General features: G+C 53.8%; 2 protein-coding genes across 3 annotated transcripts in view; one reads left to right on the forward strand and one right to left on the reverse strand.

The window, feature by feature from the left end:
• The window catches only part of CHRAC1 (chromatin accessibility complex subunit 1), an 873,427-nt gene extending 858,057 nt beyond the window's left edge, over window positions 1-15,370 (reverse strand). Inside the window, exon 1 of the mRNA XM_050800247.1 lies at window positions 15,352-15,370. The gene's annotated coding sequence lies outside the window, so the exon portion shown is untranslated. The remainder of the gene's footprint in view (window positions 1-15,351) is intronic.
• The window catches only part of KCNK9 (potassium two pore domain channel subfamily K member 9), a 102,643-nt gene that overhangs the window by 52,958 nt on the left and 28,237 nt on the right, over window positions 1-21,448 (forward strand). The window lies entirely within an intron of this gene.

Below are 21,448 nucleotides of genomic sequence, written 5' to 3' on the forward strand. Positions count from 1 at the left end.
ATGTGTGTGCTGGGCTAGTGGCCCATTCTCAGTCCAGAGGGACAGGAGGCAGGCTGGAGGGCCACGTCAGGGTGACGTGGCAGCCATCACCATCTTGCATGGGTTGTTGCAATAGCCTCCCCTCATTTTAATTGAGGTAGAATACGCTTTACAAAATTAACGATTTTAAAGTGTACAATTCGGTGGCATTTAGGATATTCAGTGTCTTGCAACCATCACCTCTGTGTAGTTCCAAAACAGCATTTTTTTTTTACTCCAAAATGATACCCCATTCCCAGTAGCAGTCACTCCCATTCCCTCCTCCCCAGCCCCTGGTGACCAGTGATCCACTTTCTGTCTCTGTGGATTTGCCTAGTGTGGACATTTCCTATCAGTGGAATCCTGTGCTAGGCGACCTTTTGTGTGTGGCTTTCTTCACTGAGCATTAGGTTTTCAAGGCTCATCCATGTTGCAGTGTGTCCGTAACTCCTTCCTTTTTATGATTACATGATATTCCATTGTAGGGATAAACTTCCATGTCTTATTTGAAGGAGATGGGTTTTTTCCACCTTTCGGCTAGTGTGCTGCTATGCACGTTGGTGGACAAGTGTGTGTTTGACTCCTGTTTCCCATTCCTTTGGGCATATTCCTAGGAATGGGATTGCTGGGTCACGTGGCAATTCTAGGTTTAACCTTTTGGGAAACCACCACAGTACCTCCCACAGCAGCTGCGCCATTTTCAGTCCTGGGGTGGCCACCTGAGAGGGGGTAAGGGTGGAACGGGGAGAACTGAGATCTTCTTTAAGGTGGAACTTAAGTACCTTAGGGGCTCAGAACCCTGGAAACTCCTTGTCTCTCTGAGTGAAAGCCAAAGCCCTTATGATGGCCCCGAGACCCTGTGACCAGGTCCCTGTGACCTCCCTGCCATCATCACTGCCACCTCCTCTCCAGCTGCACCTGACTGTCCTGGCCTCTATGCCCTCCTCCATCTGGCCAGCATGCAGGTGTCTCAGGGCCTTTGCACAGCTGTCCCTTAGCCACAGGGGTCACTGCAGAGGAACGTGCACGTGCACATTCAGCCATCTGTCCTTCCATATCATTTATTGTTCATCATGCTGGGTGTGCACTGTCTCCCGCCCTGCCCCTTCCCACACAAGAATCTGAGCTGCACAAAGGCGAAGACCTAGCTTTATTCACTAAGAATCCCACATGTCTACAGCTGTGCCTGGCAAGCAGCAGATGCTCATGGGCTGTTTGTTGAATGGCTGAATGAAGATATGGCTGGGGTAGCTCCCGTCGTAGACCTCCAACCAACCGCCCCAGGCTCCTGGTGATGGGGAGCCTGAGACCTTCAGAGCTGCTCCACCCAGGCTCCCCCATGTCTTCTTCCCAGTCGCCATCCTGGGCCCGCTCCACCCTGTGGGTGCTCCCCTAAAAGCCCATGCTCACAGAGCCCAGCCTGAGCCTCTCTGCTCCTGCCTTCCAGCCTCAGACCTGCAGAGCCTCCTGCCACCAACAGAGGGAGGGAGAGGTCCCTTGTGTAGGGTCTGGGAGCCCAGTGCCCAGATGGACCCAGCCCACCTTTGTGTGCACTGCACACCCCGCCTTGTGCACGTGTTTGGGCTGGCGGCCAGTGTTAGGACAGAGAGCCAGGAGGCCTCGTTAGAGATGATAGAGCTGCACACGGCCATTCCTTTTAGGGAGCCACAGCTGGCTGCTTATTGTGTTAAACTGAGAGGTACTGGTTGGTGCTCTCTCTGTTTCTGCTATGGGTATTTTGAGTCCATTTGTAGGAATTCATGTTTGTCATGACTTATTTCATCTTGCTAGATTCAAGATTTTAAAAGATTTCAAAAGCCTGGAAAGATGGCCAGCACTTTCATCTAAGATAGGATGCATTCATTAATTCATTCAGTCAGTCAGCAAATAGTCCCTGGAATCCCTGTTTTTCCCAGCCATAAAAACATGGCACAGTCCTTTAGGAGCCCTGGGGCTTGCCCCTGGATGCCTCCTTCCATGCTGACCTGGCCACTAGAATCTCTGTCCTGCTTATTTATCAATGTTCAGAAGCCACAGAGCTGACTGTCGTCTGCCCGTGATCACATGTCTTCTCTACGGGATACTGGAAGAAACTCGGAAATGGAGGAATTTGGCAATGTGTCCGTTGTTGGCCTTGGGCTTTGCAAAATGGAACCAGCACATGGCTGGTTGGAGAGAAAGGTGGTTCCATGAGCTCCGAAGTTAAGAAGGGTGGTGCCCACAGTGTTTCCTGAGGGCTGTGACCCTGTGGCTTCTGCTCACAGGCAGGGCTTCCTGGGCAGGTGACATCTGGCTCAGTCTCTGAACACTGGATCCAATTCCAACTTGACAATTAGAGGAGCAGGAAGCCTTCTGGGAAAGCAAGCCACTGGGCATGGGGTGAGGGAGCCAGAGAGCATGGGCCCTGGGGAAGCTGTGGTCATCCCCAGGGAGTGTCTGAGCTTGCTGGGAACGGGGAAGAACAGGATGGATGTGGGGCACTGGGCTAAGGAGGTGGGGTAGCATCTCATTAGCGTTGGGGAGTCTTCGGGGTTGGGCTTCTGGCACCTGCAGGGCAGTGTCTGGTCTGGGGCTTGGAAAGCTCCCTCTTGCTGGGTGGAGGCAGAGAGCAGGCAGGAGGAGGGGCCAGGCGATGGCGGATTCCTCCTGTGCACCGCTCAGGGCCTTGCACGGGGCAGGTGCTCAGGATGGATGGCTAATTGGTTCCAGGTGCCTTGAGAGCCTTCTGGCTGAAGCTGTCTGCAAAACAAGCTGTGCCAGGCTGCTGGGGCACGTCCAGGGCTCTAGAGTGTGGGGGATGGGCAGGAGGGAAGGGACTGTCACCCAGCACCTGCTCTGGGCCCTGTGTCAGGCTCAGGGTTTTCAAGAATGCCTTGTCTTGTAGACCTTTCTGCAGCCCTGTGGGGAGGTGGCACCGGCCTCAGTGTACAGACAGGGAAGCCGTGGGCTGGAGAAGGTCCCAGTTCTTCCACTGCCCAACTATGCCAACTTCCCCTCCTCCCTACCTGGAGCCTGAAGGCCCCTCCCTGGACAATGCTGAGGGCAGGTGGGCATGGGCAGGCATGGGTGGGCAGCCTCTGCCCTCTAGAACTGAATCCTTGAGTCTGGGGGGCATTGGGCTCCCCGGGCCGGTCTGAGCCTTCAGAAGGTGAAGGGATCCTGACCCCTTCTTGAAGGTGGGGCTGCTGGGGCCCTGAGATGATGAGGTGCCCTGGGTCTTCCTCGGGCCCACAGCACCTGGAGAATGCCTCCCTGTGCCCCACTCTGGACTCTGAAGCACTTGGTGGGAGCCCCTGCTAGAAGGGACTGTGGTCTGTGGCTTGTACTCTCTTTGTTAATTCTGGGACAACAAAAGCCTCCACGGTGTGGGAGGGAAGCCACCCCATGCGTGGGTCTGACACCAGCCTAGGGCTTCTGCAGCCACCTCGCGCCTGGCACTAACCTCCTGGGGGCTTGGTTGGCCAGCCTGTGTCTGTCTGCACTGTGGGCGGGGATGTGGGGGGAGGCACAAATGGATCAGAGATGGCAGCAGCCTCTGGAACAGGGGGTGGACAGCTCCGCGGGGGAGGCAGGGCTCTTGGCAGAGGTGCACTGGCAGTGCCAGGGCCCAGCGGAGGTGACCCTGAAGCCTGGTCAGTGCCTGAGTGGGCACTGCTGCAAGGCATGCTGGGATTGCAGCAGCCAGAGGGCAGTGGGAGGCTCTGGGGGAGGACAGGGCAGGAACACCCCAGGGAGCAGGCTGACTGGTCTGATGCCATGCGCCTGAATGGCCCTGGTTGCGAAACCACCTGTGCTACCCAGGTTCACCGAGTGGACTCCTAGAACCTGTTTCCTCATCTCTGAATTGGAGGAAGTGACACCCACCTTAGGGTGTGGATCTGAGCCTCAGAACCCACTCAGTATGTTAAGCCCGCGCATGCGGGAGCCCACCCCGAACTGCCTCTGGCTGAAAAACCCTACCCTGGAATATGGTTTCAGCAGTGGGCTATGATCCATTAATGGGTCATGAAATCAAGTTAGTGGGTCACAGCTAGAATATTAAAAAACGAAACAGAACAGAATGGAATCAGATAATAGAAGAGGAAAAATGGGAGCCCGCTGGAAGGAGAAATGTTCTGAGGATGTCGGTTGAATATCCATGGCTGCCGAGACAGGATGCTAAGGACATTTCTTGCTCTGGGTCAGGTTCAGCCTGTCTGCGTTTGGATGTCCACTCTGCCTCCTACAAGCTGTGGATACTGGTTCTTTCCACATCGGTTGGACAGGGATGATAGGGACAATAATGGCACCTATATTCCATAGTGCCTGGAAAGCCCTTACTACAATGGGCTTGGGTCTGACCCTTCCTAAGCACGGTAATCAAACCAGAGTTACAGTTATTTCAGCAACAGCTACCAGTTCCTGACCATGGGTCAGTTATTTCAGCAACAGCTACCAGTTCCTGACCATCGTGGCAGAGGTGGGGACCACAGTCACTGCCCTTATGGGGCCTGGATCTAGGCAGACACCACCCCAGGTCCAGAGAGCTGGAGTCCAGGGCAGGTGTGGGAAGAGCCCCCCTTGACCCCCTTCCATGGTACAGAGGAAGGGGACTGTGGCTCAGCTGAACCTGGGGGCCTACGTGAAGGTGGCAGCAGTTGAACTAGGGCTTGTAGACTGGGGAGAGGCTTTGGCCAGGGGTCCTGGGGAGGAGTTTCAGGCACAGACTAGAGGGAGCAGAGGCCCCTGAGACCCCCATGCATCTCAGCAGTGGGGTGGGGGCTGCCAGCAGCCTGGTTAGACTTGAGCCAAAGAACAGAAAGCCGTGGGCTCATCCAGGCAGCAACTGCCAGGGGACACCTGTGCCCTGCTGAGGGCCGGCATCATGGCTGGCATCAGGCATCAAGCCCTGGGCCCGCCCCTTTTTTCCATGCATGGTGACCTTGGCCCAGGAGGGAAATCTTCAGGATCCAGAACGCTCCTGTTTCCCTCAGTCCCTACAGCCCCCTTCCCCAGTGAGTCCTGGGATCCCTGGGGTTGGTCTTGCTGCAGTTGAGTCCTGAAGGGGGAGGGAGGTTTCATGTCATTTCCTCCAGAGAGCCACCTGGAACACCCCAGTCTGGGTGAAGGATGTTGGGGCATAGAAATGGCTTGGAGAGGCCGGGCGCGGTGGCTCACGCCTGTAATCCCAGCACTTTGGGAGGCCGAGGCGGGCGGATCACAAGGTCAGGAGATCGAGACCACGGTGAAACCCCGTCTCTACTAAAAATACAAAAAATTAGCCGGGCGCGGTTGTGGGCGCCTGTGGTCCCAGCTACTTGGGAGGCTGAGGCAGGAGAATGGCGGGAACCCGGGAGGCGGAGCTTGCAGTGAGCCGAGATCGCGCCACTGCACTCCAGCCTGGGCCACAGAGCAAGACTCCGTCTCAAAAAAAAAAAAAAAAAAAAAAAAAAAAAAAAAAAAAAAAAAAGAAATGGCTTGGAGATCCAGACAGAGGTGGGGGTAGCGGCCAGCAGAGGGTGGAGACCAATGGTGGGGGACGTTCAGAGGGGACCCGGCTCACTGGCCTTTTGGATTTTAGGCTGTGACAGCCTGGTGCTGGTGTGTAGCCCCTGCTTTGTGGAGCAGTGATGGGAATGGAACAGGGGAGTGACAATCCCACTTGGCTCGTGAGGAAGCCCATGTCCTTTGCAGGCTGGTTTACTTCTTGCCTGGCCAAGGAGGTCAGGCAGGGGGACCACATGGGCTCATGGGTCTTGGAATACTGGCTTATCAGATGCAGAGGCTGGGCCTCGGTGGAGAGAGGGGTCCTGAGCGTGGGAGGGGACAGGAGCTATCTGACCATAGGAGACGAGTTCTTTTCCTTGGCCACCTACCCCCATCTTGTTCTGCCAACAGCGATACTTTCTGGGGTTTCCTGAGCAGATACAACAAAAACACCCCCCACTGCTCAGGCTCCCCGTGGGGGCTGCCACTCTCCTGGCATCCCCTCTTCCAGAATTTGCTTTAGATGAAGCCATACAAACAGTACTGTCCCCTCCTGCCCTGGCCTGAGCAGGCCCTGTGGGGGCTGGAGGGCCCATCCACGGCTCCTTCCCCAGGACTGGGTGCAGGTCTCAGGAGAAGCAGCGGTGGAAGTGGTTGCTCCCCACTGAATCCCTGCATCTGTGCTCCTTGCCCGGGTGTGCCTGGTCAGGTGTGCGGGGAGGAGCCTTCCAGGGCAGTGCGTCCTCCTATTTTGACTCAGGGGTTTCAGAATGACTTCCTGTGGGCAGCCTCCAGGGACTGTCCCCTTGCCAGGCAGAAGCAGGATGTGTGGGAAGGCTTGACATTTTTTATAAAGCATGCATTTATTGCTTTTGAGCTCACTAAAATTGTGTATTGTTTTTGATTGCAACAAACGAGTGAATTTAAGTTTTTAATTTTATTGCTTTGGTGCCATTTCCAAGTTTTTCTGTGGGGGTAGAATTGTCTTCATGCAATGACCTCTGGTCCCAGCCATGTTCTTCGCCTCTCCCAAGTCTCAGCAGTTCTCTTTGAAGGAGCCACTACATTCGCACAGGCTGCTCTTGGTGGGGAATGAAATTTAGTTGCTTTATAATTTTAGGTGGGGGAAGGGTTGCCCCTGTGTCACACATGTAACTTGGGATTATAGGAGTGGCTGAAGTGGCTAACAGGAGGACACTTCAAATTCCCTTCTCTGATGCAGGAATCTGTTCTGGACTATCTTGGATGAGTACATATCTGTCCCTAGCTTGCATGCTCCCAGTCATGGGGAGCTCCCTACCTCACCAGGCTATGGCTGGCTGGCCCCCATTCCTGAGCTGAGGTGGACATCTATATGGCAGAGCCCGAGAGGAGGCCTGTGCATCACAGAAGCTGAGCTCTGCCAGCCAGGCAGCCCTTCCAGTGACTACTCCCTGAGTGGTCACTCCATCTCCTGCTTGACACCAGTGTGGCCCGGTCCTCAGCCACACTGCAGCAGTGTCAGGGCAGCTGCACTGGACTCACCAGAAAAGTTGGCTGGTCCTCCCCCAGGAGGGCAGCCATGTAGTGGGCACGGCAGGGACAAGGGCTCCTAGGGAGAGAAGGCTCAGAGCAGTCAGTGAAGAGGTGGCAGCGAGGTATCCTGGAAATTGGGTGTGTAGCAGAGAACATGAGGGGCAGCCCGGAGCGCTGGGGCAGAGCCGGAGGCCACCAGCTTCTGGAGAGGCCCGCCGTGTGCCACACCTTTGCTGGGCACATGTCAGCAGGCTCTGGTCATCGACGCTGTCCACCCTGCTCCACCTCCAAAACAGCAAAGGTCATGATGCCCATTTCAGGGGGCTAAGGAGTGCCAGGATCCAGGGCCCCAGGTCTCTCCAGTCAAATGCTGGCTTGACTGTCTGGGCTGAGCCCTGTGTCCTGCCAGGGTGGGCTCTTGACTGCAGGCGGGAAAGTGCTGGGATGACTTTTAGGAGGGCAGGATGGGAGCCCCACAGACAGCAGCCCCGTGCTGTGAGGGCACCCCGAGAGTGGGTGCTGGGTGCAGCTGAATGAACTGTTCCTGCAGGGTCTGGGCCCAGGGTTCTCACCACAGCACCCACTGCTACCCCCAAAAGTACAGGTCCCTGGGCCCCTTGACCCACAGGAAGGCACCCTGGTCAGGGCCTCAGGGATGGAGAGGATAGTGAACCTGCCTCACCTCCTTGTGCTAGACCCCTTCTTGATGCCAGGCCCTGGGCAGGGCAATTCCCTGGTGATCTCATTTGGTCCTAAGACACCAATGAAACAAACACAGGTATGAAAATAATTCTTAAAAACCTGTGATTCAGCGATAAATATGCTTCCTGACTGATGCATTCAATAATGAGAGCTACTGGTGGGCCTGGCACCTCCAGTGAGCTCCGAGTGATGGTGCACGTCTGCAACGCTCAAGACGTCTGCAACCGCAGAACGTGGCATGAAAATACAGCTTGTTTCTGTGGATGACGCAGCAACAAGAAATGCTAAGTTTCAGCCAGAGGGCGGTGGAAATGAAAATGGTGGGTTTTTCCCCATCCAGGTTCTTGGACCCTCCTGAATTTTACTCAGAGCTGCCAAGGGTTCAGGAGCCCTGTCCAGGCTCGTCCTTGGCCAGCCCCACAGGGCAAGGGGGGTTGTGGTTATAGGATGCACAGGCCCCAGTGGCTTGGGGTGCAGGTATGTGACTGGGACACAGCAAAGAAAGTACAGTGCTCCATGCTAAGAGCTCTGATGCTGATGAGCAAGGGGGCTGTGGAGCCCAGCGAGGACCCCAACCCAATCTAGGGTGGCTAGGGAGAGGACCCCTGGACTGTTCTCTTGGAGAAAGGGGTGTGGGGTGTCACAGGCTGTGGAACGAGCACATTCACATCCCAGCAGTCTTACTCAATTTGGCTCATTCTTAGATATACAGTGTGTCAGGGGCTCAGGAGGTGTTTTGGGGTAGGATGAGAAGCAGGTAAGTCTGGTGGCAGACCAGGATTCTAGTCACAAGCCCTGCTGCTGATGTGCCTGAGCTGGGATGCTTTACAGATGGGAAGGTCGCATGCATCACGTCCTCGGAACCTCACAGAGCTTAGCATGGTGTCTGGGGGACAGACAGGGCGTTTTGGCTGGGGCTGGAGAGGGCCCTGAGCCCAGGGGGCCCGAAATCCATCCGAGCGTGGCCTGGGAGGCCGGGGATGAGCCAGGGCTGGGTGTGGTGTGAGGCAGGTATTGGCTCACTGGGGCTGCCTGGCAGGAATTGGGTGGCGGCTGGTATGGGAACCAGACAGGCCCCCACTGTTGCTGGGTCCTGGCCTTCACAGTCATGCACTCGTCTGATGACGTCTCCTTGACGGGGCAGAGCTAGGGTCCTTAGCACATCTTGCAGAGGCAGACACTGAGCCCAGAAAGGTTAAGGGCCAGCTGTGTAGCGGGGCTGGTCTTCCTAGGGCTGGCTCATGCCCCTGCAGTTAGCAGGTGGGTAGGCTAGGGAGGTTGTTCTGGGGTCCTCAGCCTGGTCCCTGCCATGAAGTCTGACACCTTAGGGAAGCTGGGGTCTTGTCACCCAGAGAGTGGGCTTCAGAAGTAGCAGGAGGCTTCAAGTCCTGACACGAATGTGCTTTTTGAGCCTTTTCTTGTGTCACATGCTGGGCCCAGACTCCAGACCCCCAGTGCTGGGCTGGGGAGCCGTGGCTACTGTAGGGCAAACAGCTTTGAGCCCCAGTCCTTGTCCTTCATCAGTTCCTTGGCACAGGGGACTTTCTCTGGCTGTGGTCCTGGGGTTCCATGGGTGCTTTGGGACAGAGAAGGGAGACAACTAGCCTGTGTTGGTCACTACTCCCCACCAGACAGCGTGCCAGACACACTTGCAAAATGAGCAGATGCAGGCAGAGCACCCAGGGCCACATCTTGGCATCACTACTTGCTAGCGGTCTCCACCTTCCATGCCTCCATTTCCACTTCTGCAAAATGGGGACGATGCTTGAACCATCCCAGGGGATTCTGGTGAGAGTCAATGGGCTGTTTCATGGAGCGAGTGCTCAGTGAGTGGTAAAAGCTGATGCTTTATGGATGAGGAAGGTGGCACAGCTGGCTCCTGGGCTCCAAAGCTCAGGTTTTGTCCAGAACCTGTCAGTGGCAGAGACTGCAGGAAGGGGTGGGGCAGGAGTGACTGTGGCAGGTAGCAGCGAGGGGCACAGGGGTGGGCTGCAGTGTGGGCCTGGGGGAGGGTGGGATGAGGGACATGGGTAGGAAAAAGGCACGAGAGTGGGGATCAGTTGGAGGCTGATGCTGGAGGCCCAGCAGGAGTTGGACTGGTGAATGGGAGAAGGGGCAACTCACCAGAGAGAGCTGGTGGACTCGCTCCAGGCCTCCTGCGTTCTCAGCTAATTAAACAGGCAGAGCGGATGATGCCTCTGTGTACCATGTGTTCAGGCTGGGGAACCTGGGGACTCCCAGGGAAGCCACCTCCCCAGCGGGTGCTGAGCCAGCTGATTCGTAAGGAAAACTGCACTCCCAGCTGGGACTTTGCCTGACCCCAGAGCCTGGGGTGGGTGCAGGTGTCCTAGATTAGAGGCATCCAGGGAGGCTGGTAGGGACTATCCCCAGGCAAAGCAGCTGGCACTTGGCTCAGGGAAAGTCAAAGGGACCACTGAAGCTTCCTGCTCCTGGTCCTGCAGTAGCCCGTGTGCCCCTCTCCTCACCAGCCCTGTGTCCTGCTCTGGTTTGAGTTAAATGCCACCATGGAAGGTGTTGAACAGTGAAGGCATGGCCTAATCATGGCCAAATATTCTAGAAGAACGGCTCTCCCACCAAGTCTTCCATAGCTCCTGTTCGTTCATATAGTCACCTGTATTTGGCACCTGCTGGGTGCCAGATCCTTTGCTGGGCATTGGGAATTCTGATTATGTTAGGCTTGGTAATTCATGACCTGTGTGGTCTCATCATCTGCAGCTGTTTGTTTTCATGTTTGTAAGTGTGAAATAAACAGGATGTACAGGTGAGGAGCAACTTATCCATGTCATGTCTTCCCAGGTTCCTGGAGATGGGGACATTTGGGTTGAGTTTTGAAGGATGAATAGGAGCTTGATGTCTTCCTTCTTTGTTCCTTGTCTGCTTGTTAGAGAGATTCCAGCTAAAGGTATGGGGATGTGGTCTAACATACTTCCTGTTCTCTTATTCCACAGACGAGGACACATCCCTGTGGAGGTCACAGCAGTGAGTGCTCAGTGAGGTCAGGAAATGTGTTTGACCTGCACATGTGTTGGTACTAGCACAGCTTCCTCACATTCTCCCTCTGTCTGGCCAAGGCTGGGAAGAGGGGTGTGGAGGAGGCATCAGTGGCCCAGTGAAGTGTGGGGAATACTGGGGGATGAGGTCTGCTGCTGAGTTCAGGCCTTAGACATATTCATCACCTCCCAAAGTTTCCTCCCACCTCCCTTACTATTATCGTGTGTGTGTGTGTAGAGTAGGAATACTTAAGATCTATCCTCTTAGCAAATTTTAAGTATTCAATACAGTATTGCTAGCTGTAAGCACTGTGCTATATAACAGATCTCCAGAAGGTTTTTTTGCATAACAAACTTTGTATGTTTTGACTGTGACCTCCCTGTTTCCCTGCCCCTTATTAACCACTATTCTCTGCTTCCATGAGTTTGACTGTTTTAGATGACATCTTTTAGTATTTGTCTCTGGCTGATTGCACTTAGCATAATTTCTTCCTGGTTTATCTATTTAGTCACAAAGAGCAAGATTTTCTTCCTCTTTTTTAAAAAATTTCTGTTTACAGATACTCTTTGGTGAGCCATTGGTCTCATACTTTCCTTTAATTCTTCAGACATGGTTCTTTTAGTGCTTTGAACATCCTTATGGCACTTGGTCAGCTTAGTGGTTGGCTGATGACTGGACAGATGTCCTTAAATGTCTTGTGGTCTCTGCCAAGGAAGCCTATGTGTGTTGGGGTATGCAGTCAGCACTCTGACATGCAGTTCATGATTCCGTCTTCACCTTCCCTTCCTGCCTGGGCACAGCCTCAAGGTCAGTTGGAGGTGAGATACTGGGGCCATGTCAATTGCACTGCCATGTACATGCACATGGCCTTGTAGGCTCCCAGGAGTATGTCATAGCTTTCCAAAGCCTCCTTTGAATCTCCTATTCCCATTTTTCCTTTTTGTCTTTTGGTTAGCCTCTTGTTAGACCTACATGGTCATGGTACTTTGGACAGCTGCTGTGTTAAAACATTGCCTCTGATTGTTTTCAACAAATGCTGCCCTCTCACTGAGTGAGCTCTGGGGACAGAGCTTCCAGACAGGAGTGGCCCTTCCATGGCCACCAGGATGCTATTTTCACAGCTATTATGATTGCTGAGCTATGGGTGTTCCGGGTCACCTTGGAGCTGAGGCAGGGAGACAGGACCAGGGCAGATTCAAATGCCATAAAACTTTCTTTTCTTCCTGAAATTTAGTCATTTTTCTTATGTAAACATTTTTCCAGTTGTTACAAGACTTCAGCTAACTTCCAGAATTCAAAAAAGTTGATTTGATGGTTTTGCCAGTGTTCTCATTGCTTTTCTGGAAGAGTTGAGTTCCTGGAGGTCCTTGCTCTGGCCTTCTGGAAGTTGGATGAAGTTTTGTGACCTCAGAAAGCACTTTTAGCATTAGGTCAGGAGCTGGGTCTACCTCTGCTGAAAGGAAAGGGACATAGGGAAGGGAAAAGAGGTTCTGCATCTGGCCAGGTGAATGGCTTAAGAAGTGGTTCTACCTTTGGCAGGGGAACTGGCAGGGCCCATTCATCCCAACCTGGCCATGACCATCAGCACACCAGCATGAGAACAGCTGAGGTACTGGGGGTCAGAGAAGAGGGTGGGCATCTCAGTGTCACCACACGAGAACTGTGTGAACTGTGACAGGGTAATTAGCCTCTCTGAGCCAGTTCCTTCATCCAGGACAATGAGAGCCATCATCTCTAGCAGTTGGGCATGCCATGAGAAGAATATCACTGGTGCTGGGCCAATAAAGGGTGGAACTCTTGCAATGCCCAGCTCAAATCCCGGCCACCATATTGGTTTCTAGTCTTTGTATGTGGAATGAACATAATTCCAGGGGCCAGAAACAGTGTGCTTTCGGCTAAAACGTAAATAGGGGTCCAACAGATTCCCTATTTAGCCCGTTAAGGTGAAGACATGCCACATCTACTTGAAGCTTATGAGGAATTAAAATGTTTATGAAGAATTTTTATCGGAAATATGATAGCATACACGTTTTCTGATAAGTAGGAAAAAAACAGGTTCCATAATTGCTTCTACATAGCCTCCTCTCAGCCATAGAGGAGAGGTATTCAGGAAAAGGACTAGCAGGGACTATTAAGATTCTCCCAGACTGCCTCCTGAGTGGTGGGGTTGTGGGTGATTTTTTTTTCCTGCTGCTTTAGATTTCTTTCAACTTTGTGATTCTCTTCAGTGAGCAAGTATTATTCCTGTGATCTGCAAAATACAAAATAGAAAAATCTAAAAAGTAGAAAATAAAGAGAGGTGGCTGGGAGTCCAGGAGATAAATTAATCAGGATTTGCAGCAGCAGGCTTTTTCCATTTCTTTTTTGGTTTTGTGTTTAGGTCTCTGACTCTCTGCAAGGTTAGGTGACTTGCCCAAGGTCAAACAGTTGAGACAGGAGGTGGGCTCAGCAGGACCCGGGTCTTCCCTGTTATTACAGAGTAATTATGACCATAAAGTGTCCCTCCCGGAGGTGCCAGCCTGCCTCCCACACTGGTGCTGCCCGGCATTGGCCTTGATGGGAATCAGCAGCGACAGCTGCAGAAGAGTGTCCACCCAGCAGCTGTCACCCTTGGCTTTTTTGGGAAGGGTATCAAGGGCGATGTGCTGACAGGGCATGGTTTTCTCCCAGCAGAGAGAGGGCCAAGAAGCTCGAATCTGTGGGGACTGGTCCTTGGGGACCTCATGGGCTACCTTCTGAACTGCAGGACCCCTGGCACTCCCACTTTCCCTCTCACAGGCCCAGAAATGTGTACCAAACCCCAGTGCATGATACAGCTGCTGCTCTCACAAGCCAGCTTGTTGTGTGATGTGGTGTCATCATCCTGCTCTCACGGGGCTGATTCAGTGGGTTAGGGTTAGGGCCAGGGCCTGGACTCTTCATTTTGACCAGTACCTGACAGATTCCCGTGAAGGGTCTATAGCCATGCTTTGAGAAACCCTGGCCTGGGACAGAGGGAGAGTGGTTGGGGGGCATCAAAAGTAAAGGGACTTGGGATTTTGCAGAAAGACACATAGGGCCACCTGGGGCTGGCTTGGGAGAGAAGACAGTCACCACTGAGGCTGGCAGGGACCGAGCTGTGTGTGCTACCACTCGCTGTGGGAAAGATGCAGGGACACCCTTCCCTTTGACAGATGAGAAAACAGAGGCTCGGAGAGGCTGAGCGAGCTGCTCTCAGGTGGGCCAGAGTTCCCCGAGTGTCCCCTTCATCCCGTTTGAAAAAGGTTGGAGGGACCTTCATGCTATGCAGCCACCCCAGCTTTGTGCATAGATCCTCCTAGGAGGAGTGGTGGTCTGGGGGACAGGTTTTGATCGGAAGAGCCATGGGGTCAAGGGAAGGGACTCGGCTTCTACTAACATCTATGGACAGTTTCCTACGGCTTGCTATTGTGATTTCATTTAATATCCACCACGGTGCTCTCAGGAAGATGGTCACCAGTGAGGGCTCTGAGTGTAAAGGCAGTGATGCCTCTATGCCTGGCACAGCTCAGCAGAGTTCAGTACTTTGCCAGCTGGCCCAGTGTGGCACCCTCATGGCTATATCACATGGCAGGACAATCTGTGACAGGGGAAACTGAGTCCCCAGTGGAGACAGTGACCCTGCTGTAACCTGACCTTAGGGTTGGACTCTGAGTCCAGTGCTCCTCCCAGGTGGTCCGTCGAAGGCCAACTTCCCTGGGCCGGGCTCCTCGGGCCAGCATCAGGTGGCCGCAGACAAGCACTATGCGGCTAGGCAGGGACTGCCCATTGCCCATGCAGCTGAGCCGCTCTGCGCTTTCTTCCTGGGGCAGAGGCCTCGGGCAGGGGTAGAGCAGAGTGTGTGGTCCTGAGAGCAGCCACCTGCTCAGCTCTGGGATGGGGTAGCCCTCTCCCTCCAGCTCCCTGGGCCCAGGCTGTCTCCCAGCCCTGCACAAGCAGCTCCTGGACACCCAGCCACTAACAAGACAGATGCGGGGCTGCTCTCACGCCCCGAGGTCCATTCCTCATCCTCAGACAGCCAGGCAGCCACTTTAATTAAAAGGGCTCCATGGCTCTGGAGAGATGAATCGGGGCCAGCTCCTGTTTGTAAATGCATCCTCCCGCAGGGCTGGAGGTGCCTGGGCCGGTTCTCCACTTCCTCAGAGCCGGGTGGGTGGGCCCCCCTCCCCTTCTCTCTGGGTGCTGAGCCCGGGGCCAGGTTTCCCATTTACAGCCTGATGCTGGTCAGGGGGCTCAGCCTGTGAGCCCCAGGTGAGTGGCTGCCTCCCTGTGCTTGTTTCTCCTCTGCCGACTGAGGATACCGAAGGCCTTCCCCAGAGCTGTTCTCCCCAAGCCCCGCTACACCCTCATGATCGCTGTGCCCTCTGCTGACGAGGCAGGTGATTTAAAGCTGTCTTGGGCTCCACTGAGCTGACGGTGATGCCTGAAACGTTAGCATCAAGTTGTCACTGTTATCATTTTTATCATCGTGGTCCTGACTCTCCAGCACCCACCACAGTGCCTGGCCCATGGTAGGTGCTCAGTCATGATCTGTTGAGTGAAGGACTGAGATAAGGTGCCTGTATGTGCCAGGCAATGCCAGACACCACTTCACCCACCCAGACATGAGGGGAGGAGCTGCCCCCGCCACCCAGGACTGTCACCCTTGTTCCTGTGGAGGCAGGTGTACACCCTGGGAGAGTCTCAAGCCACAGGTCCCTGGTGTCAGAGCCCTCAGCTGTGTTGTCTACTTTGACATTCCCACTTTCCTCTTTGAAGGCTGCTGTCCTCCTTCTGGCCCTAGTCCCCTCCGCTGGCCCTTTGGGGCAGGGCTAGGCTCCCCTCAGGGGACAGTGAGCAGTGCTGCTGTGTCATATGTAGAAAATCTGACTCTGCCCTAGCAACAAGGTGGCCTGGGTGACGGGTTTGGGATGGAGTTCTGGGTTTGCATCCACCTTTTGCCAAGTCACCAGGTGGCGGACGCCCTGGCCTCCGTTTTCTTGTTTATGATACGGGATAGTACCTGTTACTCTGTTTAGAACAGTGCCTGGCACCCTAACATTTGTTGTACACTTCTGTTTGTTCATTTATCTATTTAACAATTTTTGATGAGGAGCTACTATGTACCAGGCAACGGAGCTGTGCATGGCAGTAAAACAGGCTCTAGAATGTTCTCAGACAGGACTGCCTGCTCACCTTACCCTTCAGGGGTCCTCATGCAGCAGGGGAACAACCCAGACAGTGATCCATGAGAATCCACTGACACTGGCCCTAGACACCTCACACCACACCTGAGGTGGCTGTCCCTGCCCGCTGATAACTCAGGCAACACCCTTTAGATGATGCCCCAGAAGCTCTTTGTAAAACACCCAAGGAGGGGCCTTGTCCCCTCACAGAGGCTCTCAGTGCAGGCCTCGGCTGATGGCTGTTGTCTTCCTCCTGCTCCCCTTCACCCAATGATTCCCCTTCCCCCCACTTTCAATCAAGGGCGAATGATCTCGGGAGGAGGCACTGGTGCGAGCCTCCCGTGTCCAGCTGTTTGGGGGATGGTTACTTACTAAGTGCCAGGCCTGGCCCTGGGGACCTGGAGACAAACTGGGGTCCGAGCCATCCTCAATGCTCTGGGCAGGACAGTCCATCCCAGCAGGGCAGAGCTGGCCCTGCCCTCATGGAGAATCCAGGCAGCTTCCGTAAAAGGGCTCCTGAAGAGGTGAGCGGCTGGGGGCATCTCGGGATGTGCCGTCCTGCAGGGCCAGCACTGGCGGACTGGTGGATTGAAGGCAGTGGGGGCTTCAGGAAAGGTGGATCTGGAGGGCAGACAAGAGGCTAGGGAGGCCATGGGGCACCACGGCCCATCCACAGGTGCATCTGTATGCCTGCCTTTCCCAGGAGGGTTAGGTCAGGCCTCCCTGAGCCGTATTCCCTCAAGCCAGTAACTGGAGCTGCTTGTCAGCTGCCCCCTTAGGCGGGCACATGATCTCTTCATCAGGGAATCACCTTCCCCATGACTGGCACTTACCTGGTCCCTGAAGCCATTTAAACTTGAGACCCAACAGCCTAAGGAAACCAAGTAGTAGGGGCTCCTTGGCTCAGCCCCATGAGTGCGCTGTGCTAAGCTCTCCCAGCCCTGGGTTGAGGGATATGGGAGTGAACCAGCAGGCAAGATGTGGCGTGTCAGGAGGACTGCTGGTACATATAAGGCCTGTGTGTGGCAGGCACAAATGCCCTGGGGCAGAGAGCAGAAGAAACAAGAAGCAGATGCCTGTGACAAGCTCGATGCCAATAGTTAGAGGGCTTCTAGGGAACCAAAGGGCAGATTCAAAGGCTGCAGGCTCCAGGGGAGAGGCCCCTGCCTTTAGGGAGGCCATGCCCCTTGCTTTGTGTGTGTCGTCGTCTTCACACTCACTGCAGGCCGTGGGGTGGTGGTGGTTGTCTGGGATGGGAGACCAGGACACAAGGTACTGAGGCTGCACAGACCGAGAGCAGCTGGGCTGAGCTGGTGAGCCTCGCAGCCTGGGTTTTTCCACTCTGCTCTGCAGACTTGGAGACACCTCAGGTTGCTGTTATGTAAGGGAGGGCCTGGGAGAGCCGGGGCTCTGGGCTGCGTATGTATGTGTCACTGAGTGTGCCTGTTGAGTGTATACGTGTATCTGCGTGTGTGTGTGCCTGCAGCATTTTTGGAAGGAGGTCAGCACAGTAGTTGTGCAGCAATCCAAGATTGCCACCTATTAGTCGTGTGTCCTCGGGCAAGGGACTTGGCTGAAATCATTTAATCCTTACAGCTCCAGGAGGTCCTGATTGTCATTGTTTGGCCAACTAGGAGACTGAGTGACTATGTGCCAGGCAGCTTTCTAGGCCTTTTACAAGTGTTCGCATTTATTGCATGTTTACTATAATTAGGTAAGGAGTGAGGAAGGCTTTCAAGTCCTCAGGTTAATATTACTTCTATTCCACCCCAGCCAAATGCCTCAGGCCAGATGTGTGTGTGAGCATGTCATATGTATTTATATTCGTGTATGTGAGCATGTCTGTCTCTGTATACATGTGTGTCTGTTTATATGAGTGCCTGTGTGTACCTGTCTGCATATCTGTGTCTCTGCATGTGTCCACATGTGCACATGGCCAGTCAGTGTCACACGGCAGGCTGCACCCTGCCAGATCGCCCCCTTGCTACTTGTGTCCCTGAGCCCTAGTTTTCTCACCTGTTCCATGGACATGACTGCACCAAACAGAGGTTCTTCTCGCATTTCGTTGAACAATAAGCGGGGTGGGCCTGTCTGTACGTCTTTGCTCTCCAAGTTCAACTTCTGTGCTGGTACAGAATCATCTTAAGTACATGTTATGAGCTAGGTGCATAGCAGATGTACCCCCAAATGCCATTGGCTTCATGCATCACGGGTCACTACTTCTCTTGCATCACAGCCACTGTTTCTCAGCAGGGGCTCTGCTCTAGGTCACTCAGAACCCAGGCTCCTAACAGCTGGAGGCATCATCCCACCTTAGGTTCTGAGGCTTCTATGTTTAGGGAGGGAGCAGGGGGAATGGGGAGCAGGGAGAGAGAAGCAGAGGCAGAGACAGGGAGGGTCAGAGAGAAAATCATATGGCAGGTTTTAGTGGGCCAGGCCTGGAACCCTGCTGGCCAGCACTGAGTCACACAGCCATGTCTACTTGCAAGGGACTCTGGCCCAGCTGTGTGCCCAGGAGCAGGAAGAGGTCACATATGTGGGTGGACACTGACGGTCTCTGCTAGAACCCACCTGCTTCTGTTGCTTCCTGACAAAATGAGCATCCTTCCACGCGGGAGGCCCTGGTGGAAGCCAGTTTGCTGCCATCAGACTCTAGCGTGGGCTGACTCTGTTGTCAGCGTGCACTGAGTTCAGTGTTAACAGTGAAAACATGCTAGGAACAAGGCCTGGGGCACCCCACAGATCTTACCTGCTCCTTTTTTGAGGCCTTTTTTTTTTGCATGATGTGGGGTCTGTGGTGACTCGTGTCAATGAGACACTTGCTAGAAATGCAGAGGCCCCACCCCCCACCTCCCATGCAGAATGGGCATTGCAGCAAATCCCAGGCGATCCCATTATTAGGAAGCAATGCTTTAGACATCACACATGCAACACGTCTTACCTTTATTTCCACTGTCAGACCTCCCAGGAGGCATCGGGTTTTGTGGTTCTCACCTGGTCTGATTTGACCGGAACTTACAGCTCCCAGTAACTCGGCATTCAAAGCTCTTGTTCTTTTGACCTGTAGATCCTTCCAGGGTGAACTCTGCCTGTTCCCTCTCAGACCCTGCAATAAGGTGAATTAGCCCTAAATGAGAATCCAGCAGAAACAAAGCAGGAATTAAAGTTTGATTTGATTTCACTTTTTTAAAACAAAATGTATCAATTATTACTTACAGATAGTATTAGGGCCTAGGCTTGATTTTCAGTTCTTCTATCACAGACTTTTCAAAAGTCAGCCACATTTTATATATTTTTTTTCCCTCTGTACTTTGTTTTTTTAAATTTGGGCTTGTTTCCCCACATTTTCTTGTAGTATTTCTAAAAATTTTTTTGGAGTGGGAGAGGAATTATTTAGTGGTGGGAAGAAAGAGTAGAACGGAAGGGAGTGAGGAGAATTTTGCTGGAAAGGGATGGAGGTGGCCAGCAGGAAAATGCAGGTTTCTCGCGAGTGCCTGACCAGGTGTGGGCACCCGGCCTGCAGCCAGGGCCGGGCTCTGAGTGCAGAGGCGGAAGATCACATCAGGCTGGCTTGGGGGCTTACAAAGGCAACATGCTTTGCGCAGGGCTAGGGGGAGTTTTCTTACCCATGCCACAGAAAGAATACCACTGACCCTGCAAAGGGTATCCCCTTCCCCAGAACCAGTGGGTTGAGGAAGGGGAGAAATATTTTAGCGCAGTCCCCGGCTCAGCACCAGCCTGCAATATCTGGTGGTCGTTATTGTTACCATTATTTATCTTTTGTCAATGCTAAAAGGCCATTGATGGATGCCAGCTTCTAAGATTCATCACATGACATCTGATCTATGAGAAAGAAAGATTAGCGACTTCTCCCAGATGATTTCTGGATTCTGGACACAGTCACCGGAAATCGTGGGCGGCCGACCCGCGCCCACGGCCGTGTCCCTGCAGTCACCCAAGTGACCGCCAGAGGGCGCCGTTGCCTCTCCGGTGGCCGGCGCTGCGCAGGGCGCCTCTTGCAGGGAGCGGAGCCCCTGAGGCAGAGGCTCTCTGTCCTTGTGGACCGTTCGGCTCTTTCCTGGCAACACTTTCTAGGAGCCGCTTTCAAAAGCTGACTTGCTTGGGGGATGGATGACCTCCAGCCTCTTGCAAGAGTGTGATTGCAGGCTTCTGTGTTTCCCAGCCTTCGATATTTTGGGGGACTGAGAAGGGGTGTGCCTGGACCCCAGCCTTCTCCATCCACCCTGCTGTCGGCCTCCTGCTCAGGACACACGATGTGCAGTGCGCTTGTGTGGCTCTTTCATAGGGGAAGGCCTTCTAGGCACCTGTCTTCCCCTCTGTGTCCCTGGGCAGGCCCAAGGCCCCGGACCCGAGAAGTTCACCTACACTCTCTCGGAGCTGCCACCCCAAAGCCACTCCATGGGCCTTCCATTGGCAGATACGGTGCAGGCTTGGGCCCATGTCTGCAGCCTGTGCCTGGAGGCTGGAGTGGGTGGAAGGGTAGGTGGCTAAGTGGGACGAGGGAGCCTGGAGCCTTGGGTGGTGCTGCTGTTTGGTTCTAGGATTGGAGGCTGGCCCAAGCCTGCATCCTCTGAGAGAGAGAGGCCCCCCGGGGAGGGGCGGCGGCGGCAGTTTCCAGGCCCGTAGCAAGCCCCTGCGAGCAGACCCTTTCTTTCCAGCACCCACAAAGCCTCGCCGCCACCACTTCCTTATCCTCTGAGGCTCAGCTTAAGAGTTTTAGAGCTTAGAAGCATTAAAAATAATGCTTTTTCAAAATTGAGGTAAAATTCACGTAGCAAAATTCCCCCTTTCAAAGAGTATAGTTCAGTGTACAATTCAGTGCAATGCTGTACGACCACTGGAACTGAGTTCCAAGCCATTTTCATTACCCCCAAAAGAAACCCCTACCCTTTCGCGGCCCCTCCCTACCACACCACCTCCCCCTGCAACCCCTAGGCACCACTAACCTGCTTTCTGTCCCCATAGGCGTCCCTGTTCTGGTGTTTGTGGACTCCTACAATACTTGTTATTTCATGACTGGCTTCCGTCACTCAAGGTTATGGACTGAACTGTGTCCCCCCGAAATTCACACATAGAAGCCCTAACTTCCAACGTGACTGTATTTGGAGATGGGGCCTTTAGGAGAGGTAATTGAGGTTAAATGGGGTCATATGAGTGAAGCCCTAATCCAGCAGGTTTAGGATTCCTAAGAGGAGGAAGGGATATGGAGACACTGTCTCTCTGTGTACCATCTGGGGACAGCCTGGGAGAGCCCCCACCAGAAACCTCATCTGCCCCCCTTTCATTGTGGAGTTCTAGCCTCCAGAACTGTGGAGAAATCAGTGTCCCTTGCTGAAGCTGCCCGGTGCTGTGGTATAACATTTTCTTATGGCAGCCCAGCCCGAGCTGACTAAGGTTCATCTGCACTGTAACGCCCATCAGGACTGCATCTCTAAGGCTGAACACGTTCTGTCATACACATGGACCACATTTGTTTAGGTGTCCATCCACCGACGCACGTTTGGACTATTGTGAAGCTAGGCTGTGAACAC

Source organism: Macaca thibetana, chromosome 8 (assembly GCF_024542745.1).
Source record: "Macaca thibetana thibetana isolate TM-01 chromosome 8, ASM2454274v1, whole genome shotgun sequence".
NCBI lineage: Eukaryota > Metazoa > Chordata > Mammalia > Primates > Cercopithecidae > Macaca > Macaca thibetana.